Consider the following 11,285-nt stretch of genomic DNA (forward strand, 5'->3'; position numbering starts at 1 on the left):
CCGCATGCTCTGGCAGATGTTAGAACTGCACATCTTGTCAGCCATTGAGACTTACTCCCCATTAAGTGTTCTTAGGATAAACTCTGCATATCCTATAATTTGACAGAGCGTGTGAACTAGATAGGCTCTGAGGGTGGGGATAGGGCTCTCTGCCACAGTTGTGATCCAGATTGAACAACCCATGCACGCAGTTTACATTATGTTGCCAAAGGAAACTTTTTTCCTTAGGTAGATCACATATGTGTAGATGCACAATCCATATTGGAATAGTGGTGAGAACAGAGCCCTCTACCCACCCTCTGTCAGTTTAAGTCTAATTCACTAGCTCCTGTGTATGTGGTTTACAAAATAAAAGGGAGATATGCAGGATCAACTAATGCATTTAAAGTACCATCTAATTTGACCCTAATTAGTCTAATTTGACCATTTACTACATAGCATTCATGTACCAGTTGACCAAGACCAAGAAGTTCTCTCCAGTTAGACTAAAATGGTACAAGGTCTGCCACTGTTAACTTTTTCTCTCTTTGAAACAGTTTGAAAGAGATACCTTTTACAAGGGTATTTTCTTACTGCTTTACCTATCAGATGTAGTACATTACATTCTGAGTCAACAGGAGAAGACAAATTTTGTACAGGAAGCAAACTGTGCTTAAACTATTATTATCAGTGTGCTGGAGGTATTTTCCTTTATGTCTCCATCCTGCTGTGCTTGTTACTGAACTGTGGACATTTTCCAGCACATATCAGCAAGACATATTACAAAGGCATGATATGAAAACGGATCTTCAAATCTTGTATAAAAAGCCCAGTTGAGAAAAATGAAACAAAAAATCAACTTGGCGATAAGTGGCTAAAGGTGTCCTTTCGAGTGCTAAAATAGCTACCAGATCCAGCAGATCTACATTTGTCAGGTTGTTCCTTCTGCTGAGCCCTCAGATAAATTTGCCCACTAAGAATTGTATATGTTACAATTCTGCAGCAATTTGACAGGATAAATACTGGTGCTTTTCTGGTGCTCAGGACAACACAAGGGTTGCCTTGCTGGGTTATGGTAAAATCCCTCTGGTTCAATGTGATGCTTCTAAAAAAATAGCTAACCTGATACCTATGAAGCCAGAGTGTGAAGGTGATGATCTTCGCTTGTTGCTTGTTTCCAGAATCTGGAATTTAAAGCTATGCCCATTAGGGCGCCAGGTAACCAGGAACCAGAACTGGCCTGCTCCTGTGCCTCTAACAGCAGCTTCATCTGCAGAAATAAGTAGGTGAAGGTTTTCATGGCATTATCAACTGCTTATGTTTCTAAGGCACACTTCTTTTAATGGCACAGGAGCAAGGCCTAATAAAAATTTGGCAGCCTTCTCTTCCCTGAATTTGTCTAACAGCAGTTTAAGGTGGGCTGCAGCTACTGTTACCAGACCCACTTCCTTCACCATATTTGAGTTACTTCAGTGTACTTCCTAAACTCAAATCTCAGCCATTTTCTGTCTCTGTGATTGTTTGGAAGAGAAATGCTGACTAGCATTTTGTATTGGACAACTCAGTCCAAGTCCCCGAATGACCCGGATGACCTCTCCCAGAGGTTTCATGTAGCTGTTGAACAGCATCTACATGAAATAGTAGATATTACTATTTCATAATAGTATTATGAAATAGTATGAAATAGTATTATGAAATAGTAATATCATATTTCATATTATTACATAATAATAGTATGATATTCCCTTCTCTTTTGTCCAAGTGATTGATCTGCAACCTCCCTTTTTTTGAACATCCTTTGACATGGAGCATACAGGAAAGCACCACCCAGACATAACGTAGTCATAATTAATATTCATACTTTATCAGCAGCAGTAATTCTTGAAATCATCAGGAAACTGCCAAATGGGACCATCAGTTGGTCTCCCTCTAGCCTCCAGACATGTTTTTGCTTAGAAGAACCCCCTCCAAACATGAGATCACACGTTTGCTTTGGGGATCATGTTTTGCTGCTGCCATTGTATCTGCCACACTTGATGCCCATATACCCACAGCACCTTGCCATCACATGGTGCTCAGATATGCCCACAAGCTCTCTCTGTGCTTGAGCTCCTTGGAAAGAAGGATTTCTACCAGCGAGATATAATCAGCGAGATATATCACTAGGTAAAAATGACACATGGCTTTCCTCTTCTCTCTCTCTTTCACCCTTAGACCTCTATCCCCCATTCTAGTATAGGAACTTGGTAACATGCCTAACCAAACACTTTTTCACTTCGTGTACCCCATCACCCCTCAATAAAGCAGCTCTTTGTTTTCAAAGTTATTTCTTCATCCTCTTTCTTTCCCATGAGTCCATGTCGTGGCTGACTGTCCTGCACAGCTCTTAAGGTATTTTTATTGCTGTTCATGGGTCAGCATCATTTGACACTAATTTCCCCCAATTGAGCCAAAACATAAACATGGAAGGTGGTAGCTGACACAGTGCCTGCAGACCTCATAACACTACTATGAATAGACTGACTTACCTGTAGGGAATTGCTCTTAGGCTCAGCTAAGGGCCAAACAACACATCACATTAAACACATAGGTTGGGCCTGCATGTAATTTTTAAAAATAGTTAAATAGGAACTGCAGGGATCCTGATCAAAATTGCTGTGGCCCAACCCTTTCCCCTCACATCACATAGTGCCAAGAGCATTTAGGTCTGTGCAACTGAAAAAGGTTGCATCAGACAGGGAAATTGTTGGGAGGGCCAACATAGCCCTCAAAACTGTTGTTCCAGTTGGAGTGGGGCAGAACTAGGGATGTGCAAATAGGTGGGATGTCAAACAGGTTTGACATCGAACCTGTTTGGTTTGATGGTCTGATGTCGAACCCAACCACCCCTGGTTTGGTTCAGCACCAGACCGAAACCTTCAGCTGTTTGGGGGCGGATATGTGTTTCACAAGATTTTATTGTTAAAAAAGAAAAAAAATTGTATGGCTATGCATAGACACTATGACGGGGGTGAGGCCTGGAACGGGCCAAAGACCACCCAAACAGGGTGATTTGAGGCATAATGGAGGCCCTCGGTGGGAGGGGGAACCTCCAGAGACCCCACAACAGTCTTGAGGAAGCCAACTGGAGGGGTAATTACAAAATTAAAAATGAAAAAAAAATTAAGAGTAAAAGCCTGTGATCCCCCTGAACCAAACCGGGGCGGGGTGGTGGTGGTGGTGTCCAAAGGGTGCCAAACCAAACTGGCCCAGTCTGGTTCAGGCCAAGTTCAGACTCAAACTGAACCTGGCCAGCCAGTTTTATGCTCACCTCTAGTCTGAACTACAACATTTCTCTGACATTATTGTGGGAGACAAAAGTCAGCTGGCAAGCTACTTGTCTTTCAGCAGTTTGAGATGTAAAGGGGAAAATGTTTAATTCAGGGATGGTTTTGAGGTTCTGCATCCTGGAAATTGGGGGCAGGGGGAAGAAGGGCACCTCCTCATGGGGTACCCTCTAACCATGTGTGTCTCCCTTTGGGAATTATAATGCTCAATCAGATTTTTCTTTTCAAACAGCCTACGGTTTGTTCGTGTGTGTGTGATGTCTACCCATGAGTAAATCCAGGTCTACTCATGAGTAAAATTAGGGGTACACTTGGGGAAAAGGATGCAATATTTTCTCATAGGTCTACTTACAAGCAAGGATGAGGTCTACCCATGAGCAAAGGTTCCAAGCCCTGCTATAGCACATAACATTTGGGGAAAGAACTATTCTTTTTAGAGATGCATTAGGCAGAAATTCATCAGGGGCATCTCTAGTAAGGGGTTTCAGACTTGCCCTCAGGAGCAACAGAGAATAAGGCTGCCCCTTCTTCTGTGTGATGGGCATTCACATTTTTGAAGATGCTGCTCATATTTCCTCTTTGGCTTTTGTTCTCCAGGCTAAATATACCCAGCTCCATTAATTATTCCTCATGAGACATAGTGAGGCTATTCTCATACATGGCTAAAATAGGGCTAGGGAAGCCCAGCCAGATTTTAGCCATGCATGAGAACCAACAGGAGCCATGCCGCTCCCAGCGGCAGCTCAGCAGCAAACCCTCCTGGGTAGCCCTCCTCTTAACTTGGGTTTTGGACACAAGGGTGCCAGAAAAGCAGGTTAAGTGATCGTGTGTCAGTGTGGTGCGGCTTCAAGCCACACCGATCCACAAGTACCCCCCCCCACACACACAAAAAACAGGGAGGCTACAACAATCCTCCCAGCATCAGGAGGCTCCGCAGAAAACACCACACATTTGTGCAGTGCTTTCAGGAATTTTCAGGGGCCAGAAGGCCCCCCAACTATGCCACTTGCACCAGCTCCATGACGGAGCCAGTAATCATCTGGGCGGCCAATCCAGCCACCCAGGGATGACTGAGTGATCCTCTGTGGGGAGAACAGGTCAAACGTGCTCTCCCCGCAAACCCCCTTTAGGCTCTTCACACTGCTCATGTGAAAAGCCTCAGTGTTTAGACCCCTCATCACTTTTGTTCCCTTCCTTTGAACCTTTTCCAGTTTATCAATGCCTTTCTAAAAATGTGATGTCACAAACTGGATACAGTATACCAAGTGAGGTCTGACCAGCACAAAAAAGAGTGGATCTGGACACTACCTTCATGTGATCTGGACACTATACCTACACTGCTGCCTCATGTCCAACTTGTGATACACTAAGAAAGACACCAAGTTCCTTTTCACATGTATTACTGCCACGCCAGGTCTCTCCTCTCCTATACTTTTGCAAAGACTTTTTTTCTTACCTAAATGCAAAACTTCCTCTCTCTTGAATTTTGTTTTATTCGTTTGATGCAGTGGTTGAGCCTGCTAGTGAATCTTCATTCTGCCTTCTCAGAAGTTAGTTATCAGCTTTGTGTCATTCCTTCTACTCCCTCATCCAAGTCATTTATAAAAATGTTGAACAGCACATAGCCCAGGATAGAGTCAATATCTCCCTTTGGGATGATGTGGAGCTATTAACGAACACTCATTCAAACAGCTGTGAATCCACGGTTGGGTCTTAGGGAATATTTTAAATGTCAAAAGAGACGAGGCACAATAGACAGGAATATGATGCATTCAGACACAGTGGGCTAAGCATGTACTGTTTTGGGAAGCAGTCACAGTTCAGTGGCATGCAGAAGGTAGGGCTGTGACACTTCTGTCTGAAACCTTGGAGAGCCTCTGCACAGCCGTGTTTGCTGACCTAGATGAGTCAAATTCACTAGAAGGCAGTTTCATGTGCTGTGGCCCATTTGCACATGCAAGCCATTCAATGGCAAGCATGGGTGTGTACAGTATCCACTGTATCAGAAGCTGGTATCAAAGGCTGCGATTCTAAGCACAACTACTAGCGAGTAAATCCCATTGAGCTCAAAGGAGCTTGCTTCTGAGCAAACATCTTTAGGATGAGAACCCCAACCTCTCGGAGATACTGTGGCAGGGATTATAAGAAAAGCGGGAAGCCCTGACTGCTGCATTTTATCATCATGTCCCAGCCTTACCATAAACTACTAAACCACTAACATCAATCTTCCCTCTCTATTTAAAAAGATTTAAGGACCATCTCAACAATGTGAAAAGCATTTAGAGTTACTTGAAACATTACTAGGTTTCCAAAGTATTGTGACATTGATGGATGGATGGATGGATGGAGAATTGGCATAGCAGGGGCTTCCAGAGGAGGGCAGTCATGCTTTGGCTTCCTTCTTCTTTTTTCTTCTTCTTTTTACTGGTCTTCCTTTTGTGCCATTAACAGCAGCCTGACATTGCTGAAATTTAGCAGCTGAAGCTTTGACTAGTGTGGATGAGATTTTAAAATGGGGTAAAGTATCTCTAGTATCTACAGATTAGGACTAGCTACATGGCTGTGTATAAGGAAACCATGCTGAAAAGCAGCATTTGATTGATTAAGTGCCGTCAAGTCAGTGTTGAATCTTAGCGACCACATTATTATTATTATTATTATTATTATTATTATTAATTCAATTTCTATACCGCCCTTCCAAAAATGGCTCAGGGCGGTTTACACAGAGAAAAAATAAATAAATAAATAAATAAATAAATAAATAAATAAATAAATAAATAAATAAGATGGCTCCCTGTCCCCAAAGGGGTCACATTCTAAAACAACCACAAGATAGACACCAGCAACAGTCACTGGAGGTACTGTGCTGGGGGTGGATAGGGCCAGTTACTCTCCTCCTGCTAAATAAAGAGAACCACCATGGTAAAAGGTGCCTCTTTGCCCAGTTAGCAGGGGAGATAGATAGCACATAGATAGATTCTCTCCAGGATGATTTGTCTTCAACTTGGCCTTTAAGGTCTCTCAGTTAGGGATGTGCATAAAACCGGTTCTCCCGGTTCGGTTCGGATCCGAACCGGGTCCGAACCGGACCAGGGTGGTTCGGTTTTGGTTTTGCCGAACCACCCCCCTGGTTCGGTTTGGATCCGAACCGGTTCGGATCTCAAAAAATAGCTGGTTTGAAAGGGGACCTTGTGTTCTACCTGCCACCCAAATTTCAAGTCGATTGGACCTTCCTCTGATTTTTGGTGATTTTTTAAAGTTTTAGTGACTTTGGGGCAGTTCGGGGGCATAGCATGGGATCTGGGCAAAAGGAGTGGGGTGGGGTGGTAGTTCCTAATGGGTGCAGGCTACCACCCCAATTTCAGGGGGATTGGGCAAAGGGCTGATTTTTGGTAAATTTCTGAAAATTTCATGTCTTTGGGGCAGATTGGGGCATATTGGGGCAGAAAGTGGGGCCTGGGGCAGAATAGTGGGGTGTGGTGGTAGTGCCTAATGGGTGGAGGCTACCACCCCAATTTCAGGGGGTTTGGAAAAAGGGGTGATTTTTTGAGAATTTTTGAAGTTTTAGTGACTTTGGGGCAGTTTGGGGGCAGAAAGTGGATCTGCCCCAAAATAGTGGGGTGGGGTGGTAGTGCCTAATGGGTGGAGGCTACCACCCCAATTTCAGGGGGATTGGGCAGAGGGCTGATTTTTTGAGAATTTTTGAAGTTTGGGTGTCTTTGGGGCAGATTGGGGGCAGAAAGTGGATCTGCCCCAAAGGAGTGGGGTGGGCTGGTAGATAGTGCCTAATGGGTGGAGGCTACCACCCATCCCCAATTTAAGAGTGATTGGGCAGAGGGGTGAATTATGGTGAATAGAAAAGGTGTGAATTCTCATTCTATCATAGCAAATGAGATATTTTTCAATTAAACAACTCTCATGACCCCACTTTCACTTTTTCACACTTTCCTTTACTATGAATAATATGAGGAAGTAATCAATTTAGCACACTTCACCTTATGAAGACAAACCTCATACAAATAAATTCACCATAATTCACCCCTCTGCCCAATCACTCTTAAATTGGGGATGGGTGGTAGCCTCCACCCATTAGGCACTATCTACCAGCCCACCCCACTCCTTTGGGGCAGATCCACTTTCTGCCCCCAATCTGCCCCAAAGACACCCAAGCTTCAAAAATTCTCAAAAAATCAGCCCTCTGCCCAATCCCCCTGAAATTGGGGTGGTAGCCTCCACCCATTAGGCACTACCACCCCACCCCACTATTTTGGGGCAGATCCACTTTCTGCCCCCAAACTGCCCCAAAGTCACTAAAACTTCAAAAATTCTCAAAAAATCACCCCTTTGTCCAAACCCCCTGAAATTGGGGTGGTAGCCTCCACCCATTAGGCACTACTATCACACCCCACTATTCTGCCCCAGGCCCCACTTTCTGCCCCAATATGCCCCAATATGCCCCAAAGATATGAAATTTTCAGAAATTTACCAAAAATCAGCCCTTTGCCCAATCCCCCTGAAATTGGGGTGGTAGCCTGCACCCATTAGGCACTACCACCCCACCCCACTCCTTTTGCCCAGATCCCATGCTATGCCCCCGAACTGCCCCAAAGTCACTAAAACTTTAAAAATTCACCAAAAATCAGCCCTTTGCCCAATCCCCCTGAAATTGGGGTGGTAGACTCTACCCATTGGGCACTACCACCCCACCCCAAAATTTTGCCCCTGGGCCCCTTTTTACCCCCCCGAATCGATTCGGATTCAGATTCGGATTAAATCCGAATCCGAACCAAATCAAGGGTGATTCGGGTGACCCAGATTCGGGCACAAAACAGAACAGGGGTGATTCGGTTCGGGTCCGAGCCAAATCACCCGAAATCCCAAATTGCACACCCCTACTAAGCACACACACAGAGAAGAAGCAGGAGGCGGAGTGTGGATTCTATGATAGCATATTAGAGTGGATTGATGGTGTCTCATTGAAAATCTCATTTGCTATCATAGAATCCACACTCAATACCTCAGAAACAAGAGAACCCTGTACCCATGGGGGTGCCCCTACCAGAGATCCCTGTACCCCATGGGTTAGAAACCCATGGGGGTGGTTGGCACCCTATGTGCACTACACCACCACTTGCTCTGGGCCACCCCAGCACCCCCATGTGCACTTATAGGGCTGCTGAAAGCTCCATTATAACTTATTATGAGGAAAAACCTTAAAGACGCGTAAACTTCAAAAATCACTTAAAAATCACCTCTTTGCCCAATTCCTTTCAAATAATTCTGATAGCTTCCTTGCCCACCCTAGGAACTACCACCCACCACACTGCACTCTACGACACCCCTTTCCCCCCGACGTGAAGCTATACATTTGCTGCAATCCTAATTATTCTCTATGAGGAATTCAAAAACACTTAACAATTCACCAATAATCAGAGGAGTGTCCAATTGCCTTGAGATTTTTTGGGTGGTAGGCACCCATGCCTGTCTACCACCCACCCTGCTTTTGTGCTCCTAGGTCCTCCACAACAGGGGATATGGACTGGTTCGGGTCCCATTATACTCAATGAGAAAAATAATTAAAAATATTTCAAATATTCATAAAAAAATCATAGGGGTGTCTGATTGCTTCAGGGTTTGCATGGTTGTTGGCACCCATGAGTGCTCCACAATAAGAAATAATGGCCTGGTTCGGGTCCCATTATATCCTATGAGAGAAAAATAAAAATATTTTTCAAAAATTCATAAAAAATCGTACGAGTGTCCGATTGCTTTGGGGTTTGGGTGACAGGTACCCCTGGGTGCCAGCTACCATCTGACCAATTTTCAGCTTTCCGAACCGATGCAAACCGGCCCGAACCGGTTCGAAACGAACCACCCCCAGTTCAGTTCAGATTCGAACCGAACCAGGGGTGGTTCGGTTCGATCCGAACCTCCGAACCGGAACCGGTTCGGACCCGAACCGGTTAGGATCCGAACCGGTTCGCACATCCCTACTCTCAGTGGTGCATTCATTGCTGTCGTAATCGAGTCCATCCACCTTGCTGCTGGTCGTCCTCTTCTTCTCTTTCCTTCAACCTTTCCCAGCATTATGGACTTCTCAAGGGAGCTGGATCTTTGCATAATGTGTCTGAAGTATGATAGTTTGAGCCTGGTCATTTGTGCCTCGACTGAAAATTCTGGATTAGCAAGGCTGTTTTCAGCAGAGAAGCAGTTGGGAGGAGCGCAAGTCTTCTCCTGTCTGCTGTTTTTTGTTCCCTAGAGCTGTTCTGTAAAACAGCTGTTCTGTAAATCAGAAGTTTTACCTTTGCAGACACATATCTTGAGCCTTGTAGAAGAAAAGCAGCTTTGGTGGTGTTGCAGCAGAAAAGCAGAAGGCAGGGAAAGGGTTAGGCTCCCTTCTCTTCTGCTGAGAGAACAATGGGGAGTACCTTTTGGCCAGTTAAAATCCACCCTTGGACCTCGGAATTGTTTTATATGTGGCCACATACCTTTCTGCCCCAAATCTTTGGAACATGCCTCTTGTCAAAATAAGAGCATCTCCGTCTCTGTTTGCTTTCAGGAAGACCCTCAAGACACACCTCTAACCTAAGCCTTTTTAACTGGAATTTATTTTAAACTGTTATTTATTTTGTGAAATTGTTTTAATTGTTTTTACTCTGTTCTATATTTGTTGTTTTAAATTATATACACACTGCCTAGTGTGAGAGACACATATCAGGCGATATGTAAATATGATAGATTAAATAAATAACATTAAATGAATTAAATCAAATTTCATGCTATGCATGCATCATTTCTTTTGCCACCCACTCCCACCAGACTGATGTTAAAGATAGACAAGCAGGACCAATATCCTTGATGGCACTTTAGCACTACTTTAACTACAGACTGTTTATGGTGATATAAGGTCATGTTACCAATGGATGCTTACTTGGGGATATGCCTCATTAAGTTCAGTGGCTGACATCCTGACTAAATTATTTGAGACTATTCGGGAGTTACACTAAAGGGCTACTAAATTTCAGTAGGACTTTTAGTACATTTAATCAGAATATCAGCCGGGGGGTGACATAAACAAGCAAAGGATCAGATTGTGCATGAAGGTTTGCCAATTCAATCACAAGCTGACGCCACCAACAACAAATATTTATATACTGCTTTTCAACAAAAGTTTCCAATGCAGTTTACATAGAGAAATAATAAATAAATAAGATGGATCACTGTCTCCAAAGGGCTCACATTCTAAAAAGAAACACAAGATAGACACCAGCAACAGTCACTGGGAGTACTGTGCTGGGGGTGGATAGGGCCAGTTACTCTCTCCCTGCTAAATAAAGCAAATCACCACATTTAAAAGGTGTGTCTTTGCCCAGTTAGCAGGGGCTAACACCACCAGGCTTGTGGTGTTATCTCCCATGCAGAAAGATACGAGGTAGCTATGGCTCCTCTCAACTGTTCCCTCCTGGTCTTGCAACTTGTCCCATTCCTCACGTTCTGTGCAGCCGCCTGCAGTCCTGCGTGCCACAGCAGATTATAACAGGAGCAGGGAAGGAATGGCTGGGAGGAGGCAGGGCTACCTTGTGTGCCGTTGCATTGGGAGAAGTGAAGGTTCACATCCAGTGTCTGGATTGCAAGGTGGCAATAGCCCGATTCAGACATTATGCTGTATGAGTGTACAGATTTCTGTACACTCATACATGTGTTTGTGTGAATGACTGTACCTGTGTTCATTTTAAAAGTGAACCTGGATACAGACCCTTCAAATGCATGGCACAGATGGGAAGTGAACTTCTGTACCTGCATTCAACATAACATGTGAATGACTGTACGTGCGTATAGATGTATACCTGTGTACACTGTACACTCATTGTTAGAGTGTTGAACAGAACATGTGAATGGGCCTAATAGAGTGCAAGCATCCATGCCAATTGTTGCACTACCATCAAATATGGACTTTACTACATATGAAAAGAAATTTCA

Source organism: Hemicordylus capensis, chromosome 4, assembly GCF_027244095.1.
Source record: "Hemicordylus capensis ecotype Gifberg chromosome 4, rHemCap1.1.pri, whole genome shotgun sequence".
In the NCBI taxonomy this organism is placed as follows: Eukaryota; Metazoa; Chordata; class Lepidosauria; order Squamata; family Cordylidae; genus Hemicordylus; species Hemicordylus capensis.